Source organism: Heterodontus francisci, chromosome 2, assembly GCF_036365525.1.
Source record: "Heterodontus francisci isolate sHetFra1 chromosome 2, sHetFra1.hap1, whole genome shotgun sequence".
Taxonomy (NCBI): Eukaryota; Metazoa; Chordata; class Chondrichthyes; order Heterodontiformes; family Heterodontidae; genus Heterodontus; species Heterodontus francisci.
In genome coordinates, this window is record NC_090372.1 from 225,880,069 (window position 1) to 225,895,745 (window position 15,677).

Consider the following 15,677-nt stretch of genomic DNA (forward strand, 5'->3'; position numbering starts at 1 on the left):
ACCAGCGGCTGGCGGACCTGTGAGGAAGCTGATCTGGAGCAGCGGTTGGCGGACCTGCGAGGAAGCTGATCTGGAGCAGCGGTTGGCGGACCTGCGAGGAAGCTGATCCAGAGTGGCGGCAGACTCCCTGTGTCTCTCGGCACGCGCTAAGACTCAAAAGAGGAAAGAAAAGACTTACGCTGACATCACAGGAAATCTGCAATGTGATTGGCTGGGTAAGTAACAGCTGTTAGTCAATTTGAATAGCTTTAAAAAAGGGGAAAGCTGGGGGGTTTTTTGAAAAGAATCCCTCAAGTGATAATGTGAGTACTACGAGTGTGTTTTTAAAAAACATTAGTGTAATTTAGATTGTAGTGGGTAGTGTTTGGAGTAGAACAAGGCCCCTAGTGTAATTAATATTTTTAAATTAAGAGAGTAACTAATTAATCTAAGGGTAAGTCATGACAGGAGAGCTCAGCCCCGTGATATACTCCTCCTGTGCTATGTGGGAAATCAGGGATGCTTCCAGTGTCCCTGACGACCATGTGTGCAGGAAGTGTATCCATCTGCAGCTACTGACTACCCACATTACAGAGCTGGAGCTGTGGGTGGATTCACTGTGGAGCATCATTGATGCTGAGGATGTCGTGAATAACACGTTTAGTGAGATGGTCACACCGCAGGTAATGGCTGCACAGGCAGAAAAGAGATGGGTGATCACCAGACGGAGTAGTAGACGCAGGCAGGTAGTACAGGAGTCCCCTGTGGCCATCCCCCCCTCAAACAGATATATCACTTTGGATACTGTTGGGGGTGGGGGGAGGGGGATGACCTCCCAGGGGAAAGCAGCAACAGCCAAGTTCGCGGCACCATTGAGGGCTCTGCTGCACAGCAGGGGAGGAAAAGGAGTGGAAGAGCTATAGTGATTGGGGATTCTATCGTAAGGGGTGCAGATAGGTGTTTCTGTGGCCGCAAACGAGACTCCAGGATGGTATGTTGCCTCCCTGGTACTAGGGTCAAGGGTGTCACAGAGCGGCTGCAGGTCATTTTGAAGGGGGAGGGTGAACAATCAGAGGTCGTTGTTCACATTGGTACCAATGACATAGGTAGAAAGAGGGATGAGGTCCTAGGATTAGGGAGCGAGGTAGCAGATTTAAATGCAGGACCTCAAAGGTTGTAATCTCTGTATTACTCCCGGTGCCACGTGTTAGCGCAGCGAGGAATAGAAGGATAGAGCAGAGGAATTTATGGCTGAGGTGATGGTGCAGGAGGGAGGGCTTTAGTTTCCTGGATCACTGGGTCTGTTTCTGGAAAAGGTGAGACCTGGATAAGTTGGACAGGTTGCACCTGAACCGGAACGGGACCAACATCCTTGCTGGGAGGTTTGCTAGTGTTGTTGGGGGGGGTGTTTAAACTAATTTGGCAGGGGAATGGGATACAGAGTGGAGTTACAGTAGGGGGTGAGGCACAGTCAAATATAGAAGAGAAACTGAGTCAGTCTGGAAGGCAGAGCAAATATAGACCTGTTAAGGCACAAGTGAAAAATGCAAGGCTGGATTGCATTTACTTTAATGCAAGGAGTCTTACTAGGAAAGCAGATGAATTGAGGGCATTGATTAACATATGGGATTATGATATTATTGTGTCTGGAACTCACTGCCTGAAAGGGTAGTTGAGGCAGAAACTCTCAACTCATTCAAAAGGAGTCTGGATATGCAGCTCAAGTGCTGTAATTTGCAGGGTTACGGACCAAATGCTGGAAGGTGGGATTAGAATGGGTGGATTGTTTTTCAGCCGGCACAGACACGATGGGCCAAGTGGCCTCTTTCTGTGCCTTAAACTTTCTATTATTTTTATGAATCTATTTCTCACGTTCTTGTTGAGTTCCCCGGCCTGTTCCTGAACACCACTTCCAGAACCTCACTCACTTTTGTTTTAATGTCTGCAGTTTGCTGATAATATTCAACCTGAGACAAAGAACAACACTTGCTGCATCACTGACTGATAAAAAGCAGAGCAAAACTATTTTAAGCAGGATTGAATTTGATTATTATGGTCTGGACAAAAGCCAGGTTGATTTTTGTGTAAATTAAAGCAAAATAGTGCAGATGTTGGAAATTTGAAATAAAAACAGAAAGTGTTGGAAATACTCAGCAGGTCTGGCAGCATCTGTGGAGATGGAAACAGAGTTAACGATTCAGGTCTGTGACCTTTCTGATCTGATCTGAAGAAGGGTCACTGACCCGAAACGGTAACTCTGCTTCTCTCTCCACAGATGTTACCAGACCTGCTGAGTATTTCCAACATTTTCTGTTTTTTGTGCAAGGTTTTTCATATTTCTGCCTTCAGTTTTGACTTTTGGTCTGCAGCCAAAATAATTCTGTTCATTATTAATAGTGTTAGACTGTTTGATTGTACATGACCTTAGATTGACCCTGGTGTGATGACAGGTTGTATTTAGAGGAAAATGCAGCCGTTATTTATTACACCACATTCAGTGTTTCAAACGGTTATCTCGTTGGACCAGGATGTCCTTTCCCAACTGTCAGTTTGTCAGAGAGAAGTTCTTTTCTAAAACAGAAGTTTGTAAACTTGTGTTAATTGTGGCTCAATGGAATCTCTCACCCGTTAGTCAGAAGGGGAAAGGTTCTAGACCCACTCCAGAGACTTGACTCTACAATCCAGGCTGACACTTCAGTGAAGTACTGAGGCACTGCTGCACTGTTGGTGGGGCAGTACTGAGGGGACATTACTCCATCAGAGGGGCAATACTGAGGGAGCACTGCACTGTCGGATGGTCAGTACTGAAGCAGTGCTGCACTGTCGGAGGGTCAGTACTGAGGCACTGCTGCACTGTTGGTGGGGCAGTAGTGAGGGGACATTACTCCATCAGAGGGGCAATACTGAGGGAGCACTGTGCTGTTGGAGGATGAGTACTGAGGGAGCGCTGCACTGTCTCAATACACATAGTGGTAATATAGGGCATGGTATATATCAGGAAATTAGAGATGCAGATAGCAAGTATAACACAGTGATCATGGGAGATCTCTATCTACATATAGAAAGGGTCAACCTAATTAGCACTAATGCTATGGAGGACAAATTCCTGGTATGTATATGAGATGGTTTTCTAGAACAGTATGTTGAGGAAACAACTAGGGAATGGGCTATTTTACTTTTAGTTTGTGCAATGAGAAAGGGCTAATTAATAATCTCATTGTAAAGGAGCCTCTAGGTGAGTGACTATTAATTATAACATTTTATATTAAGTTTGAAAGTGATTAGTTCAATCTGAAATTGGGGTCTTAAATCTAAACAAAGGAAACCATGAAGGTATGAGCGGCAAATTGACTGTGTTAAATCGGGAAACTACATGAAAAGGAATGACAGTAGGCAGGCAATGGATAGTATTTGAAGAATTAATATATGGTTTACAACAAATTTAGATTCCTTTGAGGCACAAAAACCCGACAGGAAAGGTGATCCAATGATAGCTAACAAAAGAAGTTAAAGATTGTATAAGATCAAAGGAAAAGGCTTATAAAGTTGCCAAAAAAAGTAGTAAGCCTGAAGATTGGGAACTGTTTAGAATTCAGCAAAGGAAGACAAAGAAACTGATAAAGAAAGGGAAAATAGAAAATTAAAGTAAACTAGCGTAAAACATAAAAACAGACTGGAAAAACTTCAACAGGTATCTATAAAAATAAAGATTAGCAAAGACAAATGTGGGCCCAGTCCAGGCAGAGACTGGAGATTTTATAATGGGGAATAAGGAAATGGCAGAGAAAATAAACAAACACTTTGTGTCTATCTTCACGGAGGAAGATACAAAAAAAAACCTTCCAGGAATACTCGAGAACCAAGGGACTAGGGAGAATGAAGAACTGAAAGAAAGTAGTGATAGTAAAAAAGTGGTAGTGGAGAAGCTAATGGGACTGAAAGTTGATAAATCCCCTGGACCTGATGATCTATATCCCAGAGTGTTGAAAGAGGTGCTGTAGAGATAGTGGATGTGTTGGTTGTCATCTTCCAAAATTCTATAGACTCTGGAATGGTTCACAAGAACACATGAAATAGGAACAGGAGTAGACCATATGGCCCATTGAGCCTGCTCCACCATGGCTGATCTTAGAATTCAATTCCACTTTCCTGCCCACTCCCCATATCCCTTGATTCCCTGAGAGATCAAAACTCTATCTATCCCAGCCTTAAATGTATTCAATGATGGAGCATCCCCAACCCTCTGGGAGAGAGAATTCCAAAGATTCAAAACTCTTTGAGTGAAGTAATTTCTCCTCATTTCAGTCCGAAATGATCGGCCCCTTATCCTGAGACTGTGCTCCCATGTTTTAGATCAATTTACCAGTGCAATGAATCTCTCAGTGTCTACCCTATCCAGCCCCTTCACAATCTTGTATCTTTCAATGAAATCACCTCTCATTCTTAAAAACTCCAGAGAAGATCAGCCCAATTTACTCAGCCTCTCATCATTGGACAACCCCCCCATCCCAGGGACCAATCTAGTGAAACTTCACTGCACCACCTCCAGTGCAAGTATATCCTTTCTTAAATGTGGAGACTAAAACTGCCCACAGTATTCCAGGTGTGGTCTCACCAAAACCCTGTACAATTGTAGCAAGACTTCTTTATTCCTGTACTCCAATCCCCTCTGCAATAAAGACCAACATGCCATTTGCCTTCCTAATTGCTTGCTGTACCTGCATGTTAATTTTCTGCGTTCCTTGTACAAGTACACCCAAGTCTCTTTGATCATCAACACTTACAAGTTTCACACCTTTTAAAAAATATTCTACTTTTCTATTCTTACAACTAAAGTGAATAACTTCCCACTTCCCTACATTATATTCCATCTGCCATCTTGTTCCCCACTCACTTAACCTATCTATATCTCTTTGCAGCCTCTCTGTGTCCTCCCCACAGCTTACCTTTAGACCAAGCTTTGTATCATCAAGAAACTTAGATACATTATTCTCTGTTTCTTCATCTAAGTCATGAATATAGATTGTAAATAGCTGAGGTCCCAGCACTGATCCTTGTGGTACTCCACTATTCACTGCCTGCCAACTTGAAAATGCCCCATTTATGCCCACTTGCTGCTTCCTGTCTGTTAACCATCTTTCCATGCTAATATATTTACCCCCAACACCATGTGCCCTTATCTTGCCAATTAACCTTTGGTGTGTCACCTTATTGAAATGCCTTTTGGAAATCCAGGTATACTACATCTACTGGTTCCCCTTTATCTCCCCTACTAGTTATATCCTCAAAAAACTCGAATAAATTTGTCAAACAGGATTTCCCTTTACTAAAACTATGTTGACTTATTCTAATCTTACTGTGCTTTTCTAAATGCATTGTTAAGACTTCCTTCATAATAGATTCCAGCATTTTCCCAATGACTGATATTAGGCTAACTGATCTGTACTTCCCCATTTTTTCTCTCCCTCTATTCTTGAAAAGTGGTGTAACATTGGCCAATTTCCAATCTGATGGGATCGTTCCTGGATCTAAGGAATTTTAGAAAATCATAGCCAGTGCATCCACTAATTCTGAAGCTCTCTTTTAGAACCCTCGGGTGTAGGCCATCAGGTCCCAGGGATTGGTCAGAATTTAGTCCCTTCAGTTTCTCCAAAACTTATTCTCTGCTGATATTGACTTCCTTAATATTCTCTCTCTTTTTAGCCCCTCGGCTACTGTCTATTTCTGGTATGGAACTTGTGTCTTCCACTGTGAAGACAGACACAAAATATTTGTTCAATGTCTGCTATTTCCTCATTCCCCATGATAATTTCTCCTGTCACTGCTTCTAAAGGACCAGCTTTCACTTTAGCTACTCTCTTCCTTTTGATATACCTATAAAAGCTCTTACAATCTGTTTTTTATGTTACTGGCTAGTTTACTCCCATCTTCAATTTTTTTCCTTTTTTATCAACTTTTTGGTGGTTCTTTACTGGTTTCTAAAACACTCCCAATCCTCAGACTTGTCGCTCTGTTTTGCCACATTGTAAGCCTCTTCTTTTAATCTAATCCTATTCTTAACTTCCTAAGTGAGTCATGGATGGGTCTTTCTGGATGAGTTTTTGTTTTTCAATGGAACGTATTTTTGCTGAACATTTGAATTGTTTCTTTAAAGGTTTCCCACTGTTCATTTACCGCCATACCTTTATGACTATTTACCCAATTTACCTTTGCCAGTTCTCCCCTCATACCTAAGTAATTGGCTTTGTTTAAGATTCATGTTTGTGATTGTAGCGTGTCACTTTCAAACTTAACATGGAATTCAATGGTATTATGATCGCTGTTTCCTAGTGGATCTTTTACCATGACATTGTTGATTAGCCCTGCTTCATAACACAATACTAAATCTAAGATGGCTTTATCCCTTGTCTCTGAACGAGCAGGGAGCATTCTGAAGGGGGAGGGTGAACAGCCAGAGGTTGTGGTACACATCGGTACCAACGACATAGGCAGGAAGAGTGACGAGGTCCTGCAGGGGGAGTTTAGGGAGTTAGGTAGAAAGTTAAAAGACAGGACCTCTAGGGTTGTAATCTCGGGATTACTCCCTGTGCCACGTGCCAGTGAAGCTAGGAATAGGAAGATAGTGCAGCTAAGCACGTGGCTGAACAGCTGATGTAGAAGGGAGGGTTTCAGATATCTGGACCATTGGGATCTCTTCAGGGACAGATGGGACCTGTACAAGAAGGACGGGTTGCATCTAAACTGGAGGGGCACAAATATCCTGGCTGCAAGGTTTGCTAGCGTCACTCGGGAGGGTTTAAACTAGTGTGGCGGGGGGTGGGAACCAGAGCAGTAGGACAGCTAGTGAAAGAAATGAGGAGGACATAGTAAATAAGGCCAGTAGGACTAAGAGGAAGAGCAGGCAGGGAGATGTTGCTGAGCACAGCGGGACTGGTGGTCTGAAGTGCATTTGTTTCAATGCGAGAAGTATAACAGGTAAGGCAGATGAACTTAGAGCTTGGATTAGTACTTGGAAATATGATGCTGTTGCCATTACAGAGACTTGGTTGAGGGAAGGGCAGGATTGGCAGCTAAATGTTCCAGGATTTAGAAGCTTCAGGCAGGATAGAGGGGGATGTAAAAGGGGTGGGGGTATTACTGGGTAAGGAGAATATCACAGCTGTAATGCGGGAGGACACTTCAGAGGGGTCATGCAGCGAGGCAATATGGGTGGAGCTCAGGAATAGGAAGGGTGCAGTCACGATGTTGGGGGTTTACTACAGGCCTCCCAACAGCCAGTGGGAGGCAGAGGAGCAGATATGTAGACAGACTTTGGAAAGATGTAAAGGTAAGGGTTGTGCTGGTGGGTGATTTTAACTTCCCCTATATTGACTGGGACTCACTTAGTGCTAGGGGCTTGGATGGGGCAGAATTTGTAAGGAGCATCCAGGAGGGCTTCTTGAAACAGTATGTAGATAGTCCAACTAGGGATGGGGCTGTACTGGACCTGGTATTGGGGAATGAGCCCGGCCAGGTGGTCGAAGTTTCAGTAGGGGAGCATTTCGGGAACAGTGACCATAATTCCATAAGTTTTAAGGTACTTGTGGATAAGGATAAGAGTAGTCCTCGGGTGAAGGTGCTAAATTGGGAGAAGGCTAATTACAACAATATTCGGCAGGAACTGAAGAATTTAGATTGGGGACGGCTGTTTGAGGGTAAATCAACATCTGACATGTGGGAGTCTTTCAAACGTCAGTTGATTAGAATCCAGGACCAGCATGTTCCTGTGAGGAAGAAGGACAAGTTTGGCAAGTTTCGGGAAGCTTGGATAACACGGCATATTGTGAGCCTAGTCAAAAAGAAAAAGGAAGCATTCGCAAGGGCTGGAAGGCTAGGAACAGACAAAGCACTTGAGGAATATAAAGACAGTAGGAAGGAACTTAAGCAAGGAGTGAGGAGGGCCAAAAGGGGTCATGAAAAGTCATTGGCAAACAGGATTAAGGAAAATCCCAAGGCTTTTTATACGTATATAAAGAGCAAGAGGGTAACCAGGGAAAGGGTTGGCCCACTCAAGGACAGAGATGGGAATCTATGTGTGGAGCCAGAGGAAATGGGCGAGGTGCTAAATGAGTACTTTGCATCGGTATTCACCAAAGAGAAGGACTTGGTGGATGATGAGTCTAGGGAAGGGAGTGTAGATAGTCTGGGTCATGTCGTTATCAAAAAGGAGGAGGTGTTGGGTGTCTTGCAAAGCATTAAGGTAGACAAGTCCCCAGGGCCTGATGGGATCTACCCTAGAATACTGAGGGAGGCAAGGGAAGGAATTGCTGGGGCCTTGACAGAAATCTTTGCATCCTCATTGGCCACAGGTGAGGTCCCAGAGGACTGGAAAATGTCCAATGTTGTTCCTTTGTTTCAGAAGGGTAGCAAGGATAATCCAGGAAATTATAGGCCGGTGAGCCTTAGGTCAGTGGTAGGGAAACGATGAGAGAGGATTCTTCGGGACAGGATTTACTCCCATTTGGAAACAAATGAACTTATTAGGGAGAGACAGCATGGTTTTGTGAAGGGGAGGTCGTGTCTTACTAATTTGATTGAGTTTTTTGAGGAAGTGACGAAGATGATTGATGAAGGAAGGGCAGTGGATGTTATCTATATGGACTTCAGTAAAGCCTTTGACAAGGTCCCTCATGGCAGACGGGTACAAAAGGTGAAGTCACACGGGATCAGAGGTGAGCTGGCAAGATGGATACAGAACTGGCTCGGTCATAGAAGACAGAGGGTAGCAGTGGAAGGGTGTTTTTCTGAATGGAGGGATGTGACTAGTGGTGTTCCGCAGGGATCAGTGCTGGGACCTTTGCTGTTTGTAGTATATATAAATGATTTGGAGGAAAATGTAGCTGGTCTGATTAGTAAGTTTGCGGACGACACAAAGGTTGGTGGAGTTGCGGATAATGATGAGGATTGTGAGAGGATACAGCAGGATATAGATCTGTTGGAGACTTGGGCGGAGAAATGGCAGATGGAGTTTAATCCGGACAAATGTGAGGTAATGCATTTTGGAAGGTCTAATGCAGGTGGGAGGTATATAGTAAATGGCAGAACCCTTAGGAGTATTGACAGGCAGAGAGATCTGGGCGTACAGGTCCACAGGCCACTGAAAGTGGCAACGCAGGTGGATAAGGTAGTCAAGAAGGCATACGGCATGCTTGCCTTCATCGGTTGGGGCAGAGAGTATAAAAATTGGTAAGTCATGTTGCATCTGTACAGAACCTTAGTTCAGCCACACTTAGAATATTGTAATTCTGGTCGCCACACTACCAGAAGGACGTGGAGGCTTTGGAGAGGGTACAGAGGAGGTTTACCAGGATGTTGCCTGGTCTGGAGGGCATTAGCTATGAGGAGAGGTTGGAAAAACTCGGATTGTTTTCACTGGAACGACGGAGGTGGAGGGGCGACATGATAGAGGTTTACAAAGTTATGAGTGGCATGGACAGAGTGGATAGTCAGAAGCTTTTTCCCAGGGTGGAAGAGTCAGCTACTAGGGGACATAGGTTTAAGGTGAGAGGGGCAAAGTTTAGAGGGGGTGTGCGAGGCAAGTTCTTTACACAGAGGGTGGTGAGTGCCTGGAACTTGCTGCTGGGGGAGGTGGTGGAAGCAGGTACCAGAGAGACGTTTAAGAGACACCTTGACAAATGCATGAATAGGAAGGGAATGGAGGGATATGGGCCCCGGAAGTGCAGAAGGTTTTAGTTTAGGCAGGCATCAAGATCAGCGCAGGCTTGGAGGGCCGAATGGCCTGTTCCTGTGCTGTACTGTTCTTTGTTCTTTGTTATTTGGTTCCACAATGTATTGCTCCAAGAAACTGTCCCAAAAACATTGCACAAACTCATCTTCTAGACCACACTTGCCAATCTCATTGTCCCAGTCTATATGAAGATTAAATTCCCCCACAGTTGTTACATTGCCTTTATTACAAGCTCCAATAATTTCTTGTTTAATTCTTTGTCCAACAGTATAATTACTGTTCGGGGGCCTATAAACTACTCTCACCAGTGTTTTTTGATTCTTGCCATTCCTGATTTCCACCTGTACTGTACAAGACATTAGTGAGACTGCAGCTGGAGTATTGTGTACAGTTTTGGTCCCCTTACTTGAGGAGGGATGTAGTTGCATTGGAGGCAGTTCAGAGGAGGTTCACTAGATTGATTCCAGAGATGAGGGGTTTGTCTTATGAAGTGAGATTGAGCAGTTTAGATCTTCATTCTCTAGAGTTTAGAAGAATGAGAGGAGATCTAATTAGAGTCATAGTGTCATAGAGCTATACAGCACAAAAACAGGCCCTTCGGCCCATCGTTTCTGTGCTGGCCATCAAGCACCCAACTATTCTAATCCCATATTCCAGCACTTGGCCTGTAGCCTTTTATGCTATGATGTTTCAAGTGCTCATCTAAATACTTCTTAAATGTTGTGAGGGTTCCTGCCTCTACCACATCTTCAGGCAGTGTGTTCCAGATTCCAACCACCCTCTGGGTGAAAAAATATTTCCTCAAATCCCCTCTAAACCTCCTTCCCTTTCATGATCTTCTGAGGCCAGATCCTTTCTCACTAATGTCCTTATGTCATCCTTTATTATCAGGGATATCCCTCCTTTGCCATTCTGTCTGTCTTTCTGAAATATTGTGTACCCTGGAATATTTATTTCCCAACCTTGATCTCCTTGTAACCATGTTTCTGTAATGGCGATTAGATTTAAATCATTTACCTCTATTTGTGCCATTAGTTCACCTATCTTATTGCAGATGTTCCGTGCATTCAGATAAAGAACCCTTCATTTCATTGTTTTACTTTTATTCCCTGCAATGACCTTATTCACTGATGTACAATTTCAGTTAAACTCTCTGTCCCTTCCTATCCCATTCTGTTTGTCTTTACCCACAATGCTGTATGGTTCCGATGCTTTGCCCTTTCTCTGGATTTCTAAATCTCACCTCTCCCGGACTCTCCTCCACTCTGTCAGCTCACAACCTCTAGTCTTTATCTGCTGAGTCACTCTTGAGTTTGTACGTACTGTTCCATCCTGTCACACTCGGATTATCATTACCCTTATTGTTACCTCACTCTCTTGCCTTCTCCTCTCCCTTTAAATTATCACATCTTCCCTCACTGGATCCCTCGCCCCCACTATTTAGTTTAAAGCCCTCTCTACCGCCCTGGTTATACGATTCGCCGGAACACTGGTCCCAGCATGGTTCAGGTGAAGACCATCCCAACTGTACAGCTCCCTCTTTCCCCAGTACTGTTGCCAGTGCCCCATGAATCAAACCCCATTTCTCCCACATCAATCTTTGAGCCACACATTTAACTCTCTAATCTCATTTACCCGACACCAATTTGCTCATGGTTCAGGTAATAACCCAGAGATTATTACCTTTGAGGTTCTGCTTTTTAATTTAGCCCCTAGCTGCTCATATTCCCGATGCAGAACCTCTTTCCTAGTCCTATCAATGTTCCTGCAGATTGGAAGGTAGCAAATGTAACCTCACTATTTAAGAAATGAGGGAGAGAGAAAACAAACGGTCTGATTAGGGATAGTCAGCATGGCTTTGTGCGTTGGAAATCATGTCTCATAAATTTGATTGAGTTTTTCGAGGAGGTGACCAAGAGGATTGATGAGGGCAGGGCAATGGACGTTGTCTACGTGGACTTTAGCAAGGCCTTTGACAAGGTCCTGCGCGGTAGGCTGGTCCGGAAGGTTCGAACACATGGGATCCAGGGTGAGCTAGCAAATTGGTTACAAAATTTGCTTGGTGATAGGAGGCAGAGGGTGGTAGTGGAGGGTTGTTTTTCAGATTGGAGGCCGGTGACCAGTGGTGAGCCACAGGGATCGGTGCTGGACCCTCTGTTGTTTGTCATATATATTAATGACTTGGATGTGAATGTCGGGGGCATGATTAGTAAGTTTGCAGATAACACCAAAATTGGTGGTATAGTGGACAGTGAAGAAGGTTGTCTAAGGTTACAACAGGATATAGATCAACTGGGAAAGTGGGCAAGGGATTGGCAAATGGAATTTAACGCAGACAAGTGTGAAGTGATGCATTTTGGGAAGTTAACCAGGGGAGGACATATACAGTGAATGGCAGGACCCTGGGGAGTGTTGTTGAGCAGAGAGACCTTGGGGTGCAAGTACATAGTTCCCTGAAAGTGGCAACACAGGTAGACAGGGTGGTGAAGAAGGCGTATGGCATGCTTGCCTTCATCGGCCGAGGCATTGAGTACAAGAGTTGGGACGTCATGTTACAGTTGTACATAACGTTGGTTAGGCCACATTTGCAGTACTGTGTGCAGTTCTGGTCGCCGCACTACAGGAAAGTTGTGATTAAGCCAGAGAGGGTGCAGAAAAGATTCACAAGGTTGTTGCCTGGTTTGGAGGGCTTGAGTTATAAAGAGAGATTGGATAGGCTGTGTCTGTTTACCCTGGAGCGAAGGAGGCTGAGAGGGGACATGATAGATGTATATAAAATTATGAGAGGCATAGATAGGGTAGATAGCCAGAGTCTGTTTCCCATGGTAGGGGTGACTAAAACTAGAGGGCATAGAATTAAGGTGAGAGAGAGGAGGTTTAAAGGGGATCAAAGGGGTAAATTTTTCACACAAAGAATAGTGGGTATCTGGAATGAGCTGCCTGAGGAGGTGGTGGAGGCAGGAACAGTCGCAACATTTAAGAGGCATCTGGACAGGTACTTGAATGAGCAAGGCATAGAGGGATATGGAATTAATGCAGGCAGGTGGGATTAGTATAGATAGGCATTATGGTCGGCATGGACGCGGTGGGCCGAAGGGCCTGTTTCTATGCTGTACGACTCTATGAATCTAAAAAAAAAGAAAAGGAAAGATGTTAGTTGTCCCTTTTTGGTTTGGCATCCCAAATACGCATAGACAGCTGACACTGAGATCTTTCTTGGTGACGTTGAGGATCAGTTTGGCTTTTCAGGAGAAATGCAGCATAGTTTCTCTATTTCTTACACTTTTTTTTAATTCATTCATGGGATGTTGGCATCGCTGGCTAGGACAGCATTTATTACCCTTGAGAAGGTGGTGGTGAGCCACCTCCTTGAACCGCTATTGACTTTGTAGCGGTTAGATACAACTGAGTGACTTGTTCGGCCATTTCACAGGGCATTTTAAGAGTCAACCACATTGCTGTGGGTCTGGAGTCACATGTCGGCGAGACCAGGTAAGGACAGCAGATTTCCTTCTCTGAAGGACATTAGTGAACCAGATGGGTTTTTACGACAATGGTTTCATGGCCATCATTAGACTCGCTTGTAATTCCAGATTAATTAATTGAATTCAAATTTCCCCTTCTGCCATGGTGGAATTTGAACCCATATTCCCAGAGAAATACCCTGGGTCTCTGGGTTACTAGTCCAGTGACAATACCACTATGCCACCACCTCCCAGGATTCTCAGGAAGTTCTCAAAGAGATGGAAGAGGGTTGCTAATGGTGACTGCTCTCTTGGATGGTTTTCTCTAACTGCCTTCAAACAGTTGACAACCCAACACACTTTCCAAAGTGAAACCATAAACTATATCTCACGAGTCAAGCCTCCTAACCTCTATAAATCTTGACCTGTCACTTCTCAGTAAACACCTCCCCCAAGTCAAAATGTCTCTGCTGGGTACTTATCTGAAGACAGGTGACTTCCAGTAAATATTGTTTTCAAACAAGACCTCTCCGTGTCCTTTCAATGAGCCAAGTGAAAAAAAATCCATGGAATCCTTTTCAGTTTCCCCAAATAAAACAACGATCATAATTCTAAACTACGCGTCCTCAAAAAAGACATCATAAAAAATATAGAAGCACCATCATAACACCTGCCACTTGTGTGGCGCGACATTATTTCCCTGCTTTTGTACGCAATACCTTTATTGATCAAGCCCCAAATCCCATATGCTTTACCAATTACTCTCTCAATGTATCCTGTCACCTTTCAAGATCTATGCATGTGAATCCTCAGGTCCCTCTATTCCTGCACACATTTTTAAACTGGACTGGAGAGCTGTGATCTGATCCATTGGTTGTGGGATCACTGAGCTCTGTCTGTTGCATGCTGCTTCCACTGTCTAATATGCGTGCAGCCCTATATTGTCGCTTCACCAGGTTGGCACCTCATTTTTCGATATGCCTGCGGCTGCTCCTGGCATGCTCTCCTACATTCCTCATTGAACCAGGGTTGCTTCTCTGACTTGATGGTAATGGTAGAGTGAGGGACATTCCAGGCCATGAGGTTACAGATTGTGGTTGAATACAATTCTGCTGCTGATGGTCCACAGCACCTGAGCTGCTAGATCTGATCTGAATCTATCCCATTTAGCACGGTGGCAATGCCACACAACACGGTAGTGGGTACCGTCAGTGTGAAGTCGGGATTTCATCTCCATAAGGACTGGGCAGTTATTGCTCCAGCAGTGCTGTCATGGACAGATGCATCTGTCTGCGAGAAGTAGATTGGTAAAGAGAAGGTCATGTACGTTTTTCCCTCTTGTTGATTCCCTCACTGCCTGCTGCAGGCCCAATCTGGCAGATATGTCCTTCAGGAATCAGCCACTTCAGTCAATAATGGTGTGACCAGGTCATTTTTGGTCATGGACATTGAAGTCCCTCATTCAGAGTACATTCTGTGCCCTTGCTACCCTCAGTGCTTCTTCCAAATTGTGTTTTTAAAAATTTGTTCATGGGATTTGGCATTTATTGACCATCCCTAATTGCCCTTGAGAAGGCGGTGATAAGCTGCCTTCTTGAACTGCTGCAGTCCATGTGGGGTAGGTACACCCACAGTGCTGTTAGGAAGGGAGTACCAGGATTTTGACCCAGTGACAGTGAAGGAACGGCGATATAGTTCCAAGTCAGGATGGTGTGTGACTTGGAGGGGAACTTGCAGGTGGTGGTGTTCCCATGCATCTGCTGCCCTTGTCCTTCTCGGTGGCAGAGTTTGCGTGTTTGGAAGGTGCTGTCAAAGGAGACTTGGTTAGTTGCTGCAATGTATCTTGTAGATGGTACACACTGCTGCCACTGTGTGTCAGTGGTGGAAGGAGTGAATGTTGAAGGTGGTGGATGGGGTGCCAATCAAGCGGGCTGCTTTGTCCTGATGGTGTCGAGCTTCTTGAGTGTTGTTGGAGCTGCACCCATCCAGGAAAGTGGAGAGTATTCCATCACACTCCTGACTTGTGCCTTGTAGATGGTGGACAGGCTTTGGGGAGTCAGGTGGTGAGTTACTTGCTGTAGAATTCCCAGCCTCTAACCTGCTCTTGTAGCCACAGCATGTTCCCAATGGTGGGGGAGTCCCGAACCAAGGGTCATAGTCTAAGGATACGGGGTAAACCTTTCAGCACAGAGATGAGGAGAAATTTCTTCAACCAGAGAGTGGTGAGCCTGTGGAATTCGCTACCACAGAAAGCAGTTGAGGCCAAAACATTGTATGTTTTCAAGAAGTTAGATATAGCTCTTGGGTCTGAAGGGATCAAAGGATATGGGGCGAAAGCAGGAACAGGTTACTGAGTTGGATGATAAGCCATGATCATAATGAATGGCGGAGCAGGCCTGAAGGGCCGAATGGCCTACTCCTTCTCCTATTTTCTATGTTTCAATGTTTCTAAACAACAGGTACCTTCTGACTATGGGAGCTGGTTAGAAGAGAAGTGGCATATGAAG